The sequence below is a fragment of the Bos indicus genome, chromosome 20 (genome assembly GCF_029378745.1).
Source record: "Bos indicus isolate NIAB-ARS_2022 breed Sahiwal x Tharparkar chromosome 20, NIAB-ARS_B.indTharparkar_mat_pri_1.0, whole genome shotgun sequence".
Lineage (NCBI taxonomy): Eukaryota > Metazoa > Chordata > Mammalia > Artiodactyla > Bovidae > Bos > Bos indicus.
In genome coordinates, this window is record NC_091779.1 from 69,904,381 (window position 1) to 69,920,355 (window position 15,975).

Sequence of the window (15,975 nt, forward strand, 5' to 3'; positions counted from 1 at the left end):
TTTCTTTTTCCTCTTAAACTGTGAGTCAGCCTTACAGCAGCACTGTGGCATCTTCAGTTTTGCCTCAGCAGGTGGTAGGAAGGGGATGCTGGGGTTGGTGAAGCCTGTTTTATTCTGCTTTGTAACCTCCAGGAGCCTCTGAGCCTCCAACAAACATAACAGTGTATACATTAGGAGCTGAGTAACTGCACCTCTTCACCTCTCACCCCAACTGCACTTCCCCAGAGGATCCCAGACTCTGCAACCCAGACCCTGTGCTTCTCCCATCCAACCTCAGGGGATTCTATTGATGCAACTTTGACTGCTGCGCACCAAATTGTTACAGAAGCTTGAAAACACTAAGGAAGATGACAAGAGCATCCGATAAGATGTTCTAGCTTACTCTCAATTTACTTTAACACTTATTATCTTAAGACTGGCAGTGGAAAACCAGGTTGCAATTTTTAACCACAGGGAGAAATATTCTGAGTTTCTACCCTCTGCCATGTTGCTTGGTTTTTCCGTTGATTTCTCCCAACACACTCTGAGATGAGGACTTGCCCACGATGAGTCAAGAATGACTCTCCAGGTGTGGGGAGCTGGATGATGCAGGGTGAGAATCAGACAGCCTGACGCAGGGGACACGTCGGGAGAGGGATCTTTCCCCAGGTTCCTTCCTCCTCAGCACTGGAGGGGGCAGGCATCCCTCCTCTGGGTCAGCACCACGGACAGAGGGCTGCCCTGGGGTGGTGGAGGGTGGCTTTGGTCTTTGGAGCAAAGTGGCTTCAACAGTCTGTTGAAGTTGTCTCTGACTCTTTGCGACCCCATGGACTGCAGCATGCCAGGCTTCCCTGTCCTTCCCTGTCTCCCAGGGGTTTTGCCCAAGTTCATGTCCACTCAGTTGGTGATGTGGATACTGGAGTGGGTTGCCATTACATTCTCCAGAGGATCTTCCTCACCCAGGGGTCGAACCCAGGTCTCCTGCATTGCAGGTGGATTCTTTAACAACTGAGCCACCAGGGAAGCCCACGGAGCTCTTCAGATGCAGAAAGTCAATGAGGACAGACATAGGAGACACGTGTGCTGCTCTCTCAGGGAAGCTTCAGAGGAAGTGAATGACCGAGCGGATAGTCTTTGGAGCACAATCACAGTTATATGCAGGACAAGTTCAGCAGGTGCTCTGCAGTTTTCAATTCTAAAAATTCATTTCATTGGGGGACAAAGGTGTCAGCAGAGGAAAGCCATTAATTTATGTTGTTGATACATCTTAGTTGATAAATGGACATTTCTCATACTATAGAAAATGCTTTTGTGATTTTGCTAAGATGATAAATGTCTTTTAAAACTTTTTCAAAATGAGCTTGACTGTATCATGCTCATAAATAAACATAATTTGTGTTTCTTGATTGTAAGAATGCATATGGAAAAACAACGTTAAAAAATTCATCAATATATTGCACTGATAGTTTTCATATGTCTCAACTCAGTATAAGTTGGGAACTTTGTGGTGATATTTGCTTCCAATCAATTATTTTTTAAACCAATTGTTTATGTAATGGGAGGAAGATGATGGCAGTGGAGAGAATGGAGCCAATTACAAGTGAACAATTTGTTCCCTTGAATAAAGAGTCCATCTCTGACTTAAGTGCAGAGGATGAAGAGTTGGTCATGTCTAAACAGCTGAAACTTGGTGAAAGACTCAGAAATGTAGACACTCCAGGAAAAGCTGCCCCGGCTGACTGTCTCCCACAGAAGCCCTCTTGTCTATGACCAGCTGCCTTCAACACCCTTCTTTTCTTTTAGTCTCTGAAGAGATGAAAATTCCAGCATTTTAAAAGGAAAACAATTGTTTTCAAATCCCGTAACTGCCTTAATCCTATGATCTTCCACCTTTCAGCCTTTATCTAAGAAATACATGTTACATTCACGTTTTACAAATGATATTCTAGATGTTCTCTGAAGTTATATTCATAAAAATATAAAGTGAGTCACATTATTGAGCTATTTTCCTAAAGGAAAAATTCAGTATTCACATTTTAAGATGTTTTTTTAAAAAATGGGTATGTTATTAGCTGCCTTAAATCCTCTTATGGAAAAAATGTGGAATAAATAAATACAAATGTCAAGGCATAAGCAAACACTTTTGAGCCTTTTCGTGTTCACGCTGGATTGTCCATGCGTGTGGGGCCGCCCAGCACCCAACAGCCACCAGCGGCTGTGTCTTGTGCCCAGGGGGCGGGGTGGCCTTGCCTTTTCAGGGCTCTGTAGCAGCACACAGCCCCCTAGCTCAGCTCACATGGGGTGCTACTCCAGCCCCGGGCAAGTGTCTCTGAGCTAACAGTACCTTCTGGCCATTCATCCTGAGAGCACATCTTCTCATGGCTGATAACTTAGATGAGCACAGAGACCATTATCAAACTAGATCAAATCTGATAAATCCCTGGTTCCCCCAGGGATGGGGGTGAGAAGACTCAAATCTCAGAGTGTCTCCTTGTTCAGGCCAACCCTGGGCTTAACCCACAAACTGCGGAGGGGGCAGGCTCAGGTGTGCAGACCCTAGGGCGCTTAAGAGACATCCTGGTGAGTCCCTGACAAGCAGCAGCCTCCGAGGCATGTTCTTTATTCAGAAAAGCAGAGATGGTCCCAGAGACCCCAGGCTTAATGCCAGGATCAGAGGTGGCGTGACCAAAGAGCCTGATGCCAAGGTGGTCACAGTGAGCAGCAACATGGAGCCTGTCAAGCCCAGATGTCACGGTCGCTGGCTTCTGAGATCGTGGTCTTTGGGAAGAGCCCTGAAAATACTCGAGGACTCGCTGAAACATCTGAGGTACTTCACAAAGAACAGAAATGCAGAAACACACTGCTGTCATTGTCGTAGTTGATGACCCAGAATGGATGGCAAGACGGGTCACTTAAGATGATTTTAAACCATAAAGTTTCCTTTTTTAAGGAAGACTGAAAAGTGCATGTAATTTTACACTTGTTTGCAAATGGACCAAACATTATAAAACATTTCAACATCAAAAGTATATATTTATAAACATCTCCATCCATGGAATTGCTTTTCTAATAAAATAAAATGCCAGCTTCACAGAAATAACATTTTAAATTTTGAGCTAAGAAGTACCACTTTTGAAATGTTACCTTCATGAAATCCAGACTGGCCAGAGCTGAAATTTCAGTCTAGGCCCTAAGCAGCATGTTACCCTGGGTAAACCCTTTGTTTCTGAATTTTCTAGTTTGTGGTCCTGACCCTGTGGACAACCCCACTCCCCACCCCCACCCACACCCCCAGCGTAGTCACTGGCGGGAAGACTCCGGGAGCTGGATCAATGGCCCCCACTTCCCACCCATCCCTTGCCATCGCCTCAGTTGGATTTTGTTCGAAAGCTCACCTCAATCTGGAAATCTTTTTTCTTTATACGTTTCTTAAAGTCAACAGCAGGTGTGAATGGTACCTAAATAATTCTTGGAGGTTACTGAAAATCATCAAAATTTGGTTAGCTAAAATTGAGAGAATTAAAAACTTGCATATGCTTAAAGAATGAAAGAATCAGTATTATAAAAAGCTTAAAATGCTTGTTGAATAAGTTTCTCTGCTAATTAGGGATTCACACTCACAGAAAATCAAACGGTTTCAAATGACAAATGCTGGAGAGGGTATGGAGAGAAGGGAGCCCTCCTACACTGTTGGGTGGAATGGAAAGTGGTTCCTTCCACCACCGTGGAGAACAAATGGAGCTTCCTTAAAAAGTAAACACAGAGCTGCCATATGATCCAGGGACTCCATTCCGGGGCATATACTCAGAGAAAACTGTTCATTCAAAAATATACACGCACCCTAATGTTCGATCCCCGGCTTGGGAAGATCCCCTGGAGAAGGGAAAGGCTCCCCACTCCAGTATTCTGGCCTGGAGAAGTCCATGGACTGTACAGTCCACAGGGTGGCAAAGAGTCGGACACGACTGAGCAACTTTGACTTCACTTCACCCTATGTTCATTGCAGGACTGTCTGGGATAGCTGGGACGTGGAAGCAATGGCACCCGACTCCAGCACTCCTGCCTGGGAAACCCCATGGACGAGGAGCCTCATAGGCTGCAGTCCATGCAGTTGCTAAGAGTCGGACATGACTGAAGCGACTCAGCAGCAGCAGGACATGGAAGCAATCTAAGTGCCCATTGACAGAGGACTGACTAAAAAAGAGGTACAAGCATACACAGCGGAATATTACTCAACCATAAAAAGACGGAAATAATGCCATTTTAGTAACATGGACGGACCTAGAGAGTGTCATACTGAGTAAGTCAGACAGAGAAAGAGAATATCATATGATATAGCTATGTGTGGAATCTTAAAAAAGGATACAAATGAACTTATTTAGAAAACAGAAAGGGACTCACAGACATAAACAAATGCATGGTTACCAGAGGGGACGCGGGGTGTGGTGGGATGCATGAGGAACTTGAGTTTAACACACACACACTGCTATATACAAAACAGATAACCAATAGCCCTACTGTGTCACACAGGGAACCAGAGTCAATATCCTGCAATAAACCATAATGGCAAAGAATCTGAAAAAGAATGTATGTGCGTGTGTGTGTATCTATCTAACTGATTCATGACATTACAAATCAATTATACCTCAATAAAAGAGGAAAATCAAGTGGTATAAGAAATATGAAGACTATCATTTGCTTCAGGAGGATGCGGAATTGCCTTAAACCACACCTGGATCTGTTTTCAGACAACTCACTCTGGATGGAAGCAGGTGCTTCTGCGGATTACAAGGCCGCGGATGAGCCGCGGCCGGATCCTCCCTGGCCGGCTCAGGGGAGTGTACCTCATGTTTTTCGGATCTCTGCACACGGCGCTGAGTGGGAGCACTGTCCTCACTGGGGGTCAGGCTCAGGATGACCCAGAAGGCTTCTCACCTCATTGTGGGTACTTGGGGTCTGCAGAGAACTGTCTCAGTCCACATCACGGCGATAACTCCATTGACAGAGTTTGACCCCAGAGATTTGCACCACTGACCTCAGCCATAGAGAGGCGGCATCTTGACCTCCAAGGCAACAGGGCACCACAGACCTGAGCTCTGTGCACGCCTGGCCTCTCCAGCGGCCGGGGGTCAGCGCTTTCTACAACGTGGAGACGGTACCCCGTCCAACCGATTCCCTCGGGCTGGCGGCGAGGCTGACTCCCCCGTGATGGTCAGCGCGCGCTCCTCCGCGCAGGCGCGCTCCCAGCCCCAGGACACGTTAGTGAGCGACAGACAAGACAACGCGCGCTCTGTCCACGCGCACACAGATTAGCCTCAAAACCACCAGCAACCTCTGGACGCTGGAGGGTGTTCTCTCACGACAGTCAGTCCCCAACCACTGTGGCCTTTTTGTTTGTAAAGCTCGTAGGACTATTCACCGATTGTAAAGGGGGCGGTCGCTCCATCCCTAACCATCAGTGTCATGGAGGGCCGGCGTGTGCTCTGTACTCCCAGGGGGCGGTCACAGACCACGTGTTTCTATTTTCCGACAGTTCTTGATAAGGAACTTCAGAACCTGCCAGTGTGACAGAATTATTTCAGGTTTACTGGTTTATATGAACAGTGTTATTTTTCAAGATTGACTTGGGATACTTTTATATTTGATGCAAGAATTACTAGACCTTAATTGGCTCAGTTGGTAAAGAATCTGCCTGCAATTCGGGAGACTCAGCTTTGATCCCTGGGTCGGGAAGATCCCCTGGAGAAGGGAATGGCTACCCACTTCAGTATTCTTGCCTGGAGAATACCATGGACAGAGGAGCCTGGAGGGATGCAGCCCATAGGGTCACAAAGAGTTGAGCACGACTGAGCGACTAACACACACAGGCCACTGCACCAGATGTGTCACCAGCTGATAGTCTTTCTCCTTGACGCCTCCTCTATTTTTAATATTTTAAATTTTTATTTATTTATTTATTTTTGCCTCCTCTCTTTTTAAAGTCACTCTCGTGGTCTTTCTATCCCCCGACACCAGGGACGTCTCCACGTGTTAGGGTCACACACACATTCGGTGTATGGTGTGACCCTGGGATTATCTGAGAAGGTGTGTGTTCACCAGAAACATGAACAGCTTTTTGGTGGGTGAACAGACTTTTTGAGACTGTAGTTTTAGCCTCCAGATTGGAAGATTTTCTGTGTTTTCTTCAGGCGTCCACGTTACAGATAAAAAGTTGGAGACAAGGTCATTTTTATTATCCCCTTCGAGAAGGATAATGTACAATATTTTATTTTTCTTCCCAGGACAATTATAGCAGTTTTCTCCATATCCGTATCATCTGAAAAAGTTGTCTGAAACAGCGGAAGAGGTGGTGGTCATTACTCACGTGCTGGGACTGGAGCACTCCTGAATCTGTGAACTCAGCCCTCAGTGATCATGGTCTTCCTCCACTTGTCATGGCTGTGTCTGTTCTGCTTCCTCTCTCTTTGTTGGTGGGTCAGCGGGGACATACTGACACAAAGTAACTGGTGGCTTGTCTAAAAGTGGCTGAAATGACCACGTGTCTCCCAGGGCACGGAGACTCAAGAAGGCCTTCCTGACCCCAGGCTCCTGGACTCCCTGACACCGGGCCAGAGTGGGCCTTGGCACTGGGGGCCCCGTTCCTGCCTGGTTCCTGCTGTGAGAAGCTGCCCCCCGAGTCAACGGGCCCTTGGTCTTGTCCCTTCTTTGGCCGGTGTAACGTCCCCCAGACCTCGTCTACCCAAGGGCTGGCCACGCTGACCCAGAGGATGGAGGGGTGACGTTGGAGGGGCATGTCAACTGTTGACGTGCAGGCCGGGACACTCCCGTGTGTGGACGGACCCCGGGTGGCAGAGAGCAGACGGGCTGTGGGCCTCGGCCAGCTCTCATGGGGCCACCAGCTCTGGTTCCACTGGATATGAGGATGCGTTGGCCACGCAGAAGGACAACCCTTTTCTGTTTTTCCTCGCTATCAAGAGTGTTGAGACACATGAGGCATAAGTAATGTGTTAAAACGGGCTCATGTCAGCTGGCAAGACACAGCTGTCACCTTTGCACACATTTTGTGAACCACTGGCAGCTTGACACTGGCCTGGAGCATTTCTAGTATGGAAACTGGCAGCCACCAGAAATCAGGTACCCTCCCCGGGAGCTGGCCCTCCACTGCCCAAGGCCCCCTCTCTCCTCCTGCTCCAGCTGCGTGTGTTAGGGCTGACCTGGCCCCTCCCTGGGAATTCCCCACCGGCTTCTGTTCTCATCGTTGCCTCATGGTCACAGCATGGCTGGGCAATGCCTTTAGGCCTCACGCCCAAGTTCCAGGCAGGAAGAAGGAGGGAGTAAAGAGGAAGAGCCCTACCTCCTTGTCAGCTCCCGCTGATGAGTCACTGGCTGTATGTCTGCCTTAACTGCAAAGGAGCCTGTATCCTTTTCTCCTCTCCACCTGACATGTGCAGGGCGTGGCCAGCATGACGGGGAAAGGGCCGCAAGTCAGTGCCTGCTACAGGATCACATGTGGACACACGATGCAAGCTCTTTCCTTCCCCTCCCAGAACTGTGGGCTTGGAACAAAGACTCAAGGGCCCCTGGGCCCCTAACTCAAGGGGAAGGGTGTGTGAGCCGGGGCAGAGGCCCCTTCCATGAGCAAGGGTGTGTAGGCGACAGGACCACGGTGGGTGTGGGGGTGGGGGGAGCGTGGGGAAGATGCTCAGCTGTGTGTGGACAAGTCATCCACTTCCTATTGTTAGTCTGTAGGTATGTCCCACGAAGTTCCCTGGCCACCCTGGATCTTTGCAATAAATTTCACATTTTAGCTTTATCCAACCTGATTTGTTTTCTGTTATTAGCAATAAGGGGGCTTCCCTCATAGCTCAGTTGGTAAAGAATCCACCTGCAAGGCAGGAGACCCTGGTTCAGTTCCTGGGTCAGGAAAATTCGCTGGAGAACGGATAGGCTACCCACTCCAGTATTCTTGGGCTTCCCCTATGGCTCAGATAGTAATGAATCCACCTCCAATGCAGGAGACCCTGGTTCAATCCCTGGGTTGGGAAGATCCCCTGGAGAAGGGAAAGGCTACCCACTCCAGTATTCTGGCCTGGAGAATCCCATGGACTGGATAGTCCATGGGGTCATAAAGTGTTGGACATGACTGAGCAGCTTTCACTTTCACTCAGTAGCAATAAGAGTTATTTTAGTTAATTATTTTAAAATTGAGGCAGATTTTGATTGTCTTTGTGTAGAATAAATTAACTCATAAATACTTGGAATTCCTAGAAAAGTGTCTAACCAAATTAAAAAGGTTTTTTCACTCCATGATGAAGAAAGAAGAATACAGACAAGCAGAAGACATCTGGCTCGTCAACAAAGTAAGACGAGGAGTCTCTGACTCAGAGAAGAAGCCCAACTCCCCACACGTTTCAGGGCTGTCTCAAAATATCCTCTTAGGCATATCCATGTGCTGGTAACATAGAGGGAAAGTATAAAGTTTCCGTATTTAAAATTAAGCCTGCAAGAGAGATTGAAAAAACATCTCATCTGCCCCTGGGCCAGAATGTCCTGAGTCCAGAGATATGGTGCCTGACAGGTGTCATTAGCATCACGTCCCATCACCCGCTCTACAGCTGCAAGTCAGGGTTTCCGTATTTAGGAAGACTCACATGTTATCCAGATTGGCAGTAATTTATCCTTATCTTGCAGTAACTTACCCTTGGACTGCAAGGAGATCAAACCAGTCAATCCTAAAGGAAATCAATTTTGAATATTCATTGCAAGGATTGAGGCTGAAGCTGAAGCTCGAATCCTTTGGCCCCCTGATGTGAATAGCCAACTCATTGGAAAAGACCCTGATGCTGGGAATGACTGAAGGCAGGAGGAGAAGGGGATGACAGAGGATGAGATGGTTGGATGGCCTCACCGACTCAATGGACATGAGTTTGAGCAAACTTCGTGAGACCGTGGAAGACAGAAGAGCCTGGCGTGCTGCAGTTCTTGGGGTCACAAAGAGTCAGATGACTTAGCAACTGAACAACAAATCTTCCCTAATGCCATAACAGATCCAGCCACGCAAAGTCACGCGGCACAGCTTTAAACCACAACAGGTTGAATTTAATGGCTGTGTTTGATGGAATATTGAGTGAGTTCTTCAGAAAACAGTGGGTCCTCCAGGAAGGTAGCTTCAGGCTGTAGGTCCAGACGGTACAGCGGCCTGGAAGTCAGAGACGTAACTGGGAGAGAGCCTCTCAGTGGAGGCAGAGGTCAGTGTCACAGGGACCACACCTTCAGAAGCACGTGGATGCCCCCCAAGGGTGCACGGCCACGTCTCAACAGGAGGCCAGCTCCTCCGCTGGTCCTCTCCCTTCTCCAGCCCCCTCCATTCTAAGGGGATGATGCTAGTGGTCTTGTGGGCTTAAGTCAGGCATCTTGGGCAGCTCAGGCACTCGGGGCCATGCCCACCCACCTCGAGGCGTGAGCCGGGAAGCATGAGGATCCAGAGGCTTCAGCTCCAGAGCGTGTTCTCCCCCAGAGAACCGAGGGGTCCTTGGACTCCACCATGTGGTGCGTCCCGGGGCTTCTGTCTCCTGGGAAATACAGGTAGTTTGGAAGATAAAAAAGCGAGGAAACTTTGATTAGCAAAGTGGCCCAGTAAGGAGGAGTCTGGGTAATCAGGGCCCTGGGTGAAGGAGGCACATTTCTAGAAGGTGATCCTTGTGACCCAATGAACTTTAGCCCTCCAGGCTCCTCTGTCCATGGGACTCTCCAGGCAAGAATACTGGAGTGGGTTGCCATTTCCTTCCAGGGGATCTTCCTAGCCCAGGGATCGAACCCAGGTCTCCCGCGTTGCAGACAGATTCTTTACTGTCTGAGACACCACGGAAGCCCAGATCCTGAAGGCAGACTCTACAAGAACCTTGTGTTGGAGGAACTGGGAGACAAGAATCTTGAGCTGTCTAAGGGTAACCTGGCTGGTGATACAGGGAGATGAGTATCTACCATGATGACAGATTAGACCAAATGAATGGAGGAACAGGGGCAGGAACTCCAGGCTTTAGGAAATCCCCAAGAGGGGCAACAGAACCAATTTACAGATCACTGTCACCAGTCACTTAGGTGAAGAATAGACCCTCTCCTCGTGGGTCCACTGAAGACAAGCTCCCCACTCGCCCTCAGGATGGGCAAGCCCAAACCTCCCAGGCCAGCCATTGCAGGGTGGGCAGACAGGTGGAGGCAGCTGGATGAAGGGTGCATTGGCAAGCATCACACTTTCATTCCATGTGGGCTTGTGTACTTCATCTCAGGTTGGCGGTGGAGAACCCTCTTGTTTAATATATGAAACAAAGAGGCATAGATATGTGTGCCCGAGAGTGGGTGGTCTTGAATTCACTGAGGAAGGAGTTTAACATGAGATGAACTCCCTCCAAGGCAGAAGGCTTTCCAAACAACATCCGTCAGGGGAAGGGAGGATAATTATCTGGTTGTGCAATGGCAGCCACTTTGTTTTTAGAGAGGACACCGGATGCGCAAAGACTTTTATGTGGAACAAAGTGTGGCGGGGCACAAGACCACTGTGTGCTCCAGAGCAGGGGGTCGTAGCCGTGTTTCCTCTGTGGAGCTGAAGCCAGAGGTGAGGACTCATCTCAGGAGAGCTCCGGCACGCATTCAAGGTGGCCACGACACAGAGAGGGTTAGTGACCGGTGGACAGCGCCAGAACCTACCGGCCTGGGTGTGAAGAAATCGGCGGAGCTCACTCTCCAAGGACCGGGAGCTCTCTGAGGACATGTGCAGTCAGCACAGAAGAGCCGGGAATGGGTGGGCTGTTGGCCAGAGAGGCCGCCTGTGGGGTTCCACCGACAGCCTCTGCCGAGCTTGGCTTTCCAGGCGTGTGAGGGTGGCTGTCTTGGGCCGCCCAGGTCGTTCAGGGAAAACCCCCTGGGTCTTCTCGGCCAGCACCGTGTGGGGCATGGGGAGCCCTGCCCACCATTCTGCCGGCCAGCGTAAACCCCGGCTGGTGTCAGTGAGGGCCCTGTGTTACCCAGCGGCCCGCACGGAACACTCCTCACTGCCCGCTCTCGAGATTTTCATGCGTGTAATGGACGTTTCCGGCTCCACTTGCTAAACTCCAGCACAATGAGTCCGGGCACTTAGCACGGACCCCTGTCTGTGCGTAGGTGACGGGCAGAGTCCTTCCGAAAACTGGAGTGCTGTTTTATGCTCTTCTAGCGACTTGGCCATCTTGGGCAGGTTTCTGAAGTTCCCCTCAGTTTATTCATCTGCACTTGGGAGACGAATGGCCTCCATCTCACCGGATTGTTGGAGAGATTACCCCGGATCACATTTGCATAATGCCTGGCATCTTAAACAGCCCAAGGCTTTGAGGAAGAAATACTGCAGAAAGTGTTTCCATAGCAATTCTTTCCCCAAATGAATAAAACTCCTATTTACATAAAGGAGACTAATTTCCTGTTAGGATGAAGGTTTTGGGTTCCTCTATAATATTTATCCCAGCATTTATTTTTAAAAAAGCCCATTTTTATAAATTCACAATAAAATCAATGAGGATTACAATTAATAGAAGAATGATATCAACACCCACATTATTTGTGTGCATTTCCCCCAAACTGAGTCGACTGTGCTTTACAAATGACAAATATGAACAACGCAATCATTTAAAGGTCATAGTGATTGCTAGGTAGTCAGTAAAAAATACATAAAGTGGTAAAAAAAATTCTTCGAACATTAGAATTTTTGTGGGTTCCAGTTACTTGTCTTCCTTTTATGGAGACGAGACTCCAGAAAAAAAATAACAGAGCTCAAAGCTGGAGGTGAGGTCCTTCATACCTGTCGCGGTAGGGAGATGAAGGCACAGGAACTGAGGTCGTGTGTTTCCAGCTGCGTCTTGCTGACGTCCCGTGAAGCCCCTGAAGCATCTCTGTGCCAGAGCAGCTTAGCTCTTTCCAGGAAAGGGGCTCCACGTGGAGCCAGAGTTTACAGGTAGGAGGAGGGGAGACTGCAGAAGGTTCCAGAAGGAGAAAGAAGGAGGGAGTTGGCAGAGCTCCGCCCTGCAGACCCTTCCAGGAGGCAGCTTGTGGTCAGCCTGGGCGGCCCCGCGATGGTGGGGTGAGGACTGGCTGGCGGGTTTGGGGATGAGGCCCTGCTGTCCTCCTGTGCCCAGGCCCAGGGTCATCCTGCTCACGTCATGGCAGGCCTGTCGACCGGGAGACTGGGTGTGGGGGCCGGGAATAGCGATTTTATTCTTAAAGCCGGCAGACCAAGAAGATGGTGACTCCCGCCCCGAAGGACCGCCTCCCCCGGTTTAGCGTCCGGGGCCCGGGAGGACCGCCTCCCCCGAGTTAGGGTCCATGCTTCTTTTATACTAAAGGGGGAGTCCTGGTTCTGGTCAGACTGCGGAGGGGTGGGGCTCATCCTCCCCACGGTCGGTCACAGGTGGGCCTGGGCAGGAGGTTTCCTGTGAGCTGAGCACAGTGCTCCTCCCCTGGAGGCCAAGCTCTGCGATGAGCCATCGTGCAGAGTGTAAGCTTCTGGGCAACACCCCTTTAGCGATGAATTTGGAGCAGAAGCAATGGGACAGAAAGGTTAAAGTGAAAGAAACAGGTCCAAACGGAGTCAGAGCTGTTCCTCCCTGTTACTCTCAAACGAGCCAGCCCAGGGGGTCTGAGTTGTCGGGGGAAAGAGTTGGGGAGAAAGGGAGGGGAGTCTGGCCTTTAAAGGAAGGAGGGGTAAACGCTTTCACTGAGCTGCTGCTGCTAAGAGCTGAGGGGGTTGGGGACAGTGTCTCCCGGGGGCCTGTGGACGGCCTCCTCCCGGCGTCTGTCCTCGGCTTGCCTGAGCGTGCCCCTCCCTCCACTTCAGCCCCTGGCCCTGAGATGACCTCCCGTGTCCACCTTGAAGAGGGGTCCCCACCCTCATCCTGCTGCAGGAGGGAGCAACACGGACTCCGTGACTGGCAGCTAGCAACGTGTGGGTTTGATGAGCAGACATTCTTCTTCCTCCCTGTCCAGTGGGGAGGCAGGACAGGCATGGACTGTCCCTCCAGCCGGGGCAGGATGAGGGCTGGGGCGCAGTGCCCGACTGCTCTGAGCTTGGGCCACAGGCAAGAGTCAGGGGTGGCATCTTACAGCTCCAGTCATGGCTGTCTTCCTTCTCCAGAGACCTGAGCTAGAAGATCAAGATCACGTGAGTGAGCAGGTATCATGGCCCCTTCTCCATAGGGTCTTTCCCTCTTGTTGAAAAGAGGACGGTTTGTGCAGGAGGCAGAGCGCGTCTGGAGGATGGAGCAGGGGCAAACAGGTCGGGCTTGAGGGAAAGGGGCAGGAAGGCATCAGCCGGCGGGCGTGATGGTGTTGGCCCTCTGCCCCTCGTTAGGGGCTCGCGTTCAGGTTCAGCCTCTGACCCCGGCTTGCTGGGAGGCCGGGGGATGTAGCGCTCTCTCCCTTCTTTGGTTTCACTGCTGACAAAATGAGATTCGGTCGGAACTGCCCCCTCCCCCCTCCCCCAACAATTTCCAGGATTACTCCTAGCTCAGGAATTCTAGAAAATCCACCAAGTCTCTAATGGCCAGTTGGCAATCTGTTTTCACACTCAAGCCAAGAGTTTATGAAATTTCGTATTGTCATTTTGGGATTTCAGAAAGCTGAACTCAGACGTTGCCCGCTTTGTCCTTGTACATTATATAATCTGGCTGAGTAAGCTTGAGGTTTTTGATAACTTTTAAGTAATACTGAGGATATTTATTCAGCAACCTCTGGGGACCAGACACAGCTTTAAGTGTTTTATGTATGTTGGCTGATTTAATCCTCAAGATAAGTCTTTAATTAGGGGCAAGTCTCTTGCTTTATGGGCTTCCCCAGTGGCTCAGCGATAAAGAATCCACCTAAATGCAGGAGACGTGGGTTCGATCCCTGGGTCGAGAAGACCCCCTGGAGGAGGAAATGGCAACCCACTGCAGTATTCTTGCCTGGAGAATCCCATGGGTAGAGGAGCCTGGCGGGCCGCAGTCCATGGGGTCGCACAGAGTCGAACACGCCCGAGCAGCTGAGCACACACACAGTACTCTTGCTTTATGGAGAAGGAGATGCCTAAATAGATGTCCTGTGTCACAGAGAGAAAGAGGGAGAAGGGCGCCAACCGAGGGGTCTGCTTTGCCACATTAAATACCTTTACCTTTTAGCTTCAATTTCGTCTTTCCTCAGGGATCTTTGCGTTTGGTTCCCAGGTTTATAAATCTGTTTCGTCGGTGATGCCATCCACCATCTCGTCCTCTGCCGCCCGCTTCTCCTCCCGCCCGCTATCCTCCCCAGCAGCAGGGCCTTTCCCAGTGAGTCGGCCCTTCGCAGAGTCTGCGGCTGTGAGTCCACTGAAATGTGTCATTTCTCCCTTCCTTCCATACTTGCAGGTGGGGACTCCAACAAGCTCTCACTGAAGAGGCTTCAGAGCTCACTTTAGGGAAGCTTCTTTCACTGCCCTGAGGACGTTTCTTTCCTGGTCAGAGTTGCCAGAAACGGGTGACACATTCCGCTCAGCTTTGGTTTTCAAGTGTGGAATTTAACTTCTAAATTTCGAATGCTTGTGGCAGTTGACTACAAGTACCGTTCATTTAAAATTTTATTTTCTGTGAACAAGAACCTACGAAAAGACAATGGGAGACGTTCTCTATTTGCTATATTTGAAGAAAATCCTTGGGGAAGCTAAATTCTTCTTGAGTAGCAGCTCAAGTGTGGAGTCTTGGCTTCGCGGACGGGAGCTCACAATCTGATGGGCGTGGCCGGCTCCTGGTTGGTCACCCTTTTTCAAGGTAAATCATGATTTCTCAAGAACTGTCAGGTTCCCCTTGGAGAGTCAACCTTCAGAAAGATGGTTGGAGGTGACTTTTCGGAGACGCTGCGGCTTCTACAGTCTGCGCCAGGATGGATGGAGAATAGGAGTGAAGGGTGGATTTCTCAGAATTCAGAAGACCACCTGAATTTCTTAAGATAACTGAATGAATGAAATTCACAGAACACAACGTTAGCCAGCTTAGACTGCACAGTCCAGAGACATTTTGTCCAGGCACCACTGGTTTCCCTGGAAAGTAGAACTCGGTCATGTTAGGCAGTTTCTCCTTGGTTCCTCTTCTCCTCCAGTCTCTGGCAACCGCGTCTCTTCTTTCTCTTTCTCTGGATATATCTGTGCTAGATACTTCATATCAACAGAAGCCTGCAGATCTGTGCTTTTTGAGGCCTCCATCACCCAGCATGATGACCTGGAGGTCCGTTCACCTTGCCACTCACGTTGATATGTCTGTAATTTTAAAGGATCCTGTCTACCACTTTCATCGTTGTCTCTGGAGCTATCAATTTACAAGACAAAGAAGTGGCCTCTGGCCACGTGGCCCCGCTACCTGCCCACGTCCTCTGAGACCTGCGGGTGGCTGGGTGTGCGTGGCAGAGATTTTTGGTTTGGGCTAGCTGCGCAGACATTGCTGCTCCAGGAAAAGTGGAGTTGAAATACTGTCTCCGCTTGATCTGGGAAAGTCGCAAATGTGTCTGAGAAGAGAGCAGCCTTGTCACCTGAGATCAGGGACGAGGAGGCTGGAGGGGCCCCGTCAGCCTCTGCCCCAGCCAGCAGGGCTCTGGGTTCGGGGAGGCTCTGGGGAGTCTTGGGGTTCAGAAGTGGGAAGCACAGATGGCCCTGGGGCCTCTCTGTGCACCCTGCCCCTACCCGGCAGGCCCGCCCCGCTTTGGGGGCTCCCCAGGCTGCCACAGCAAAGCACCTCAAGCTGAGTGTATTCAAACAGCAGAAACGGACCTCCTCCCACTTCTGGAGGCTCCAGCCCCCTCCACACCCTGGTGGCCTGGGGGGTCTCTGGGCATGGACGGTGTCTCCACCTTGTCTCCCCTTTACACTCATCTGTCTCTGTGCTCTAGTGTCCTCGGTCACTGCGTGAGGCCCCAACCTCGTGAGCTCGTCTTGGACATGACTGCACAGACCCTGCTTCCAGGGGAGGG

General features: G+C 50.3%; 1 long non-coding RNA gene across 1 annotated transcript; it reads right to left on the bottom strand.

The window, feature by feature from the left end:
- Window positions 1-2,056: 2,056 nt before the first annotated feature.
- Window positions 2,057-5,166, bottom strand: LOC139178071 (uncharacterized). The gene is made up of 3 exons (XR_011562501.1): window positions 4,915-5,166; window positions 3,375-3,458; window positions 2,057-2,809 (listed from the first exon to the last, which is right to left on the bottom strand). It is a non-coding gene; the product is annotated as an uncharacterized lncRNA (long non-coding RNA).
- Window positions 5,167-15,975: the final 10,809 nt, after the last annotated feature.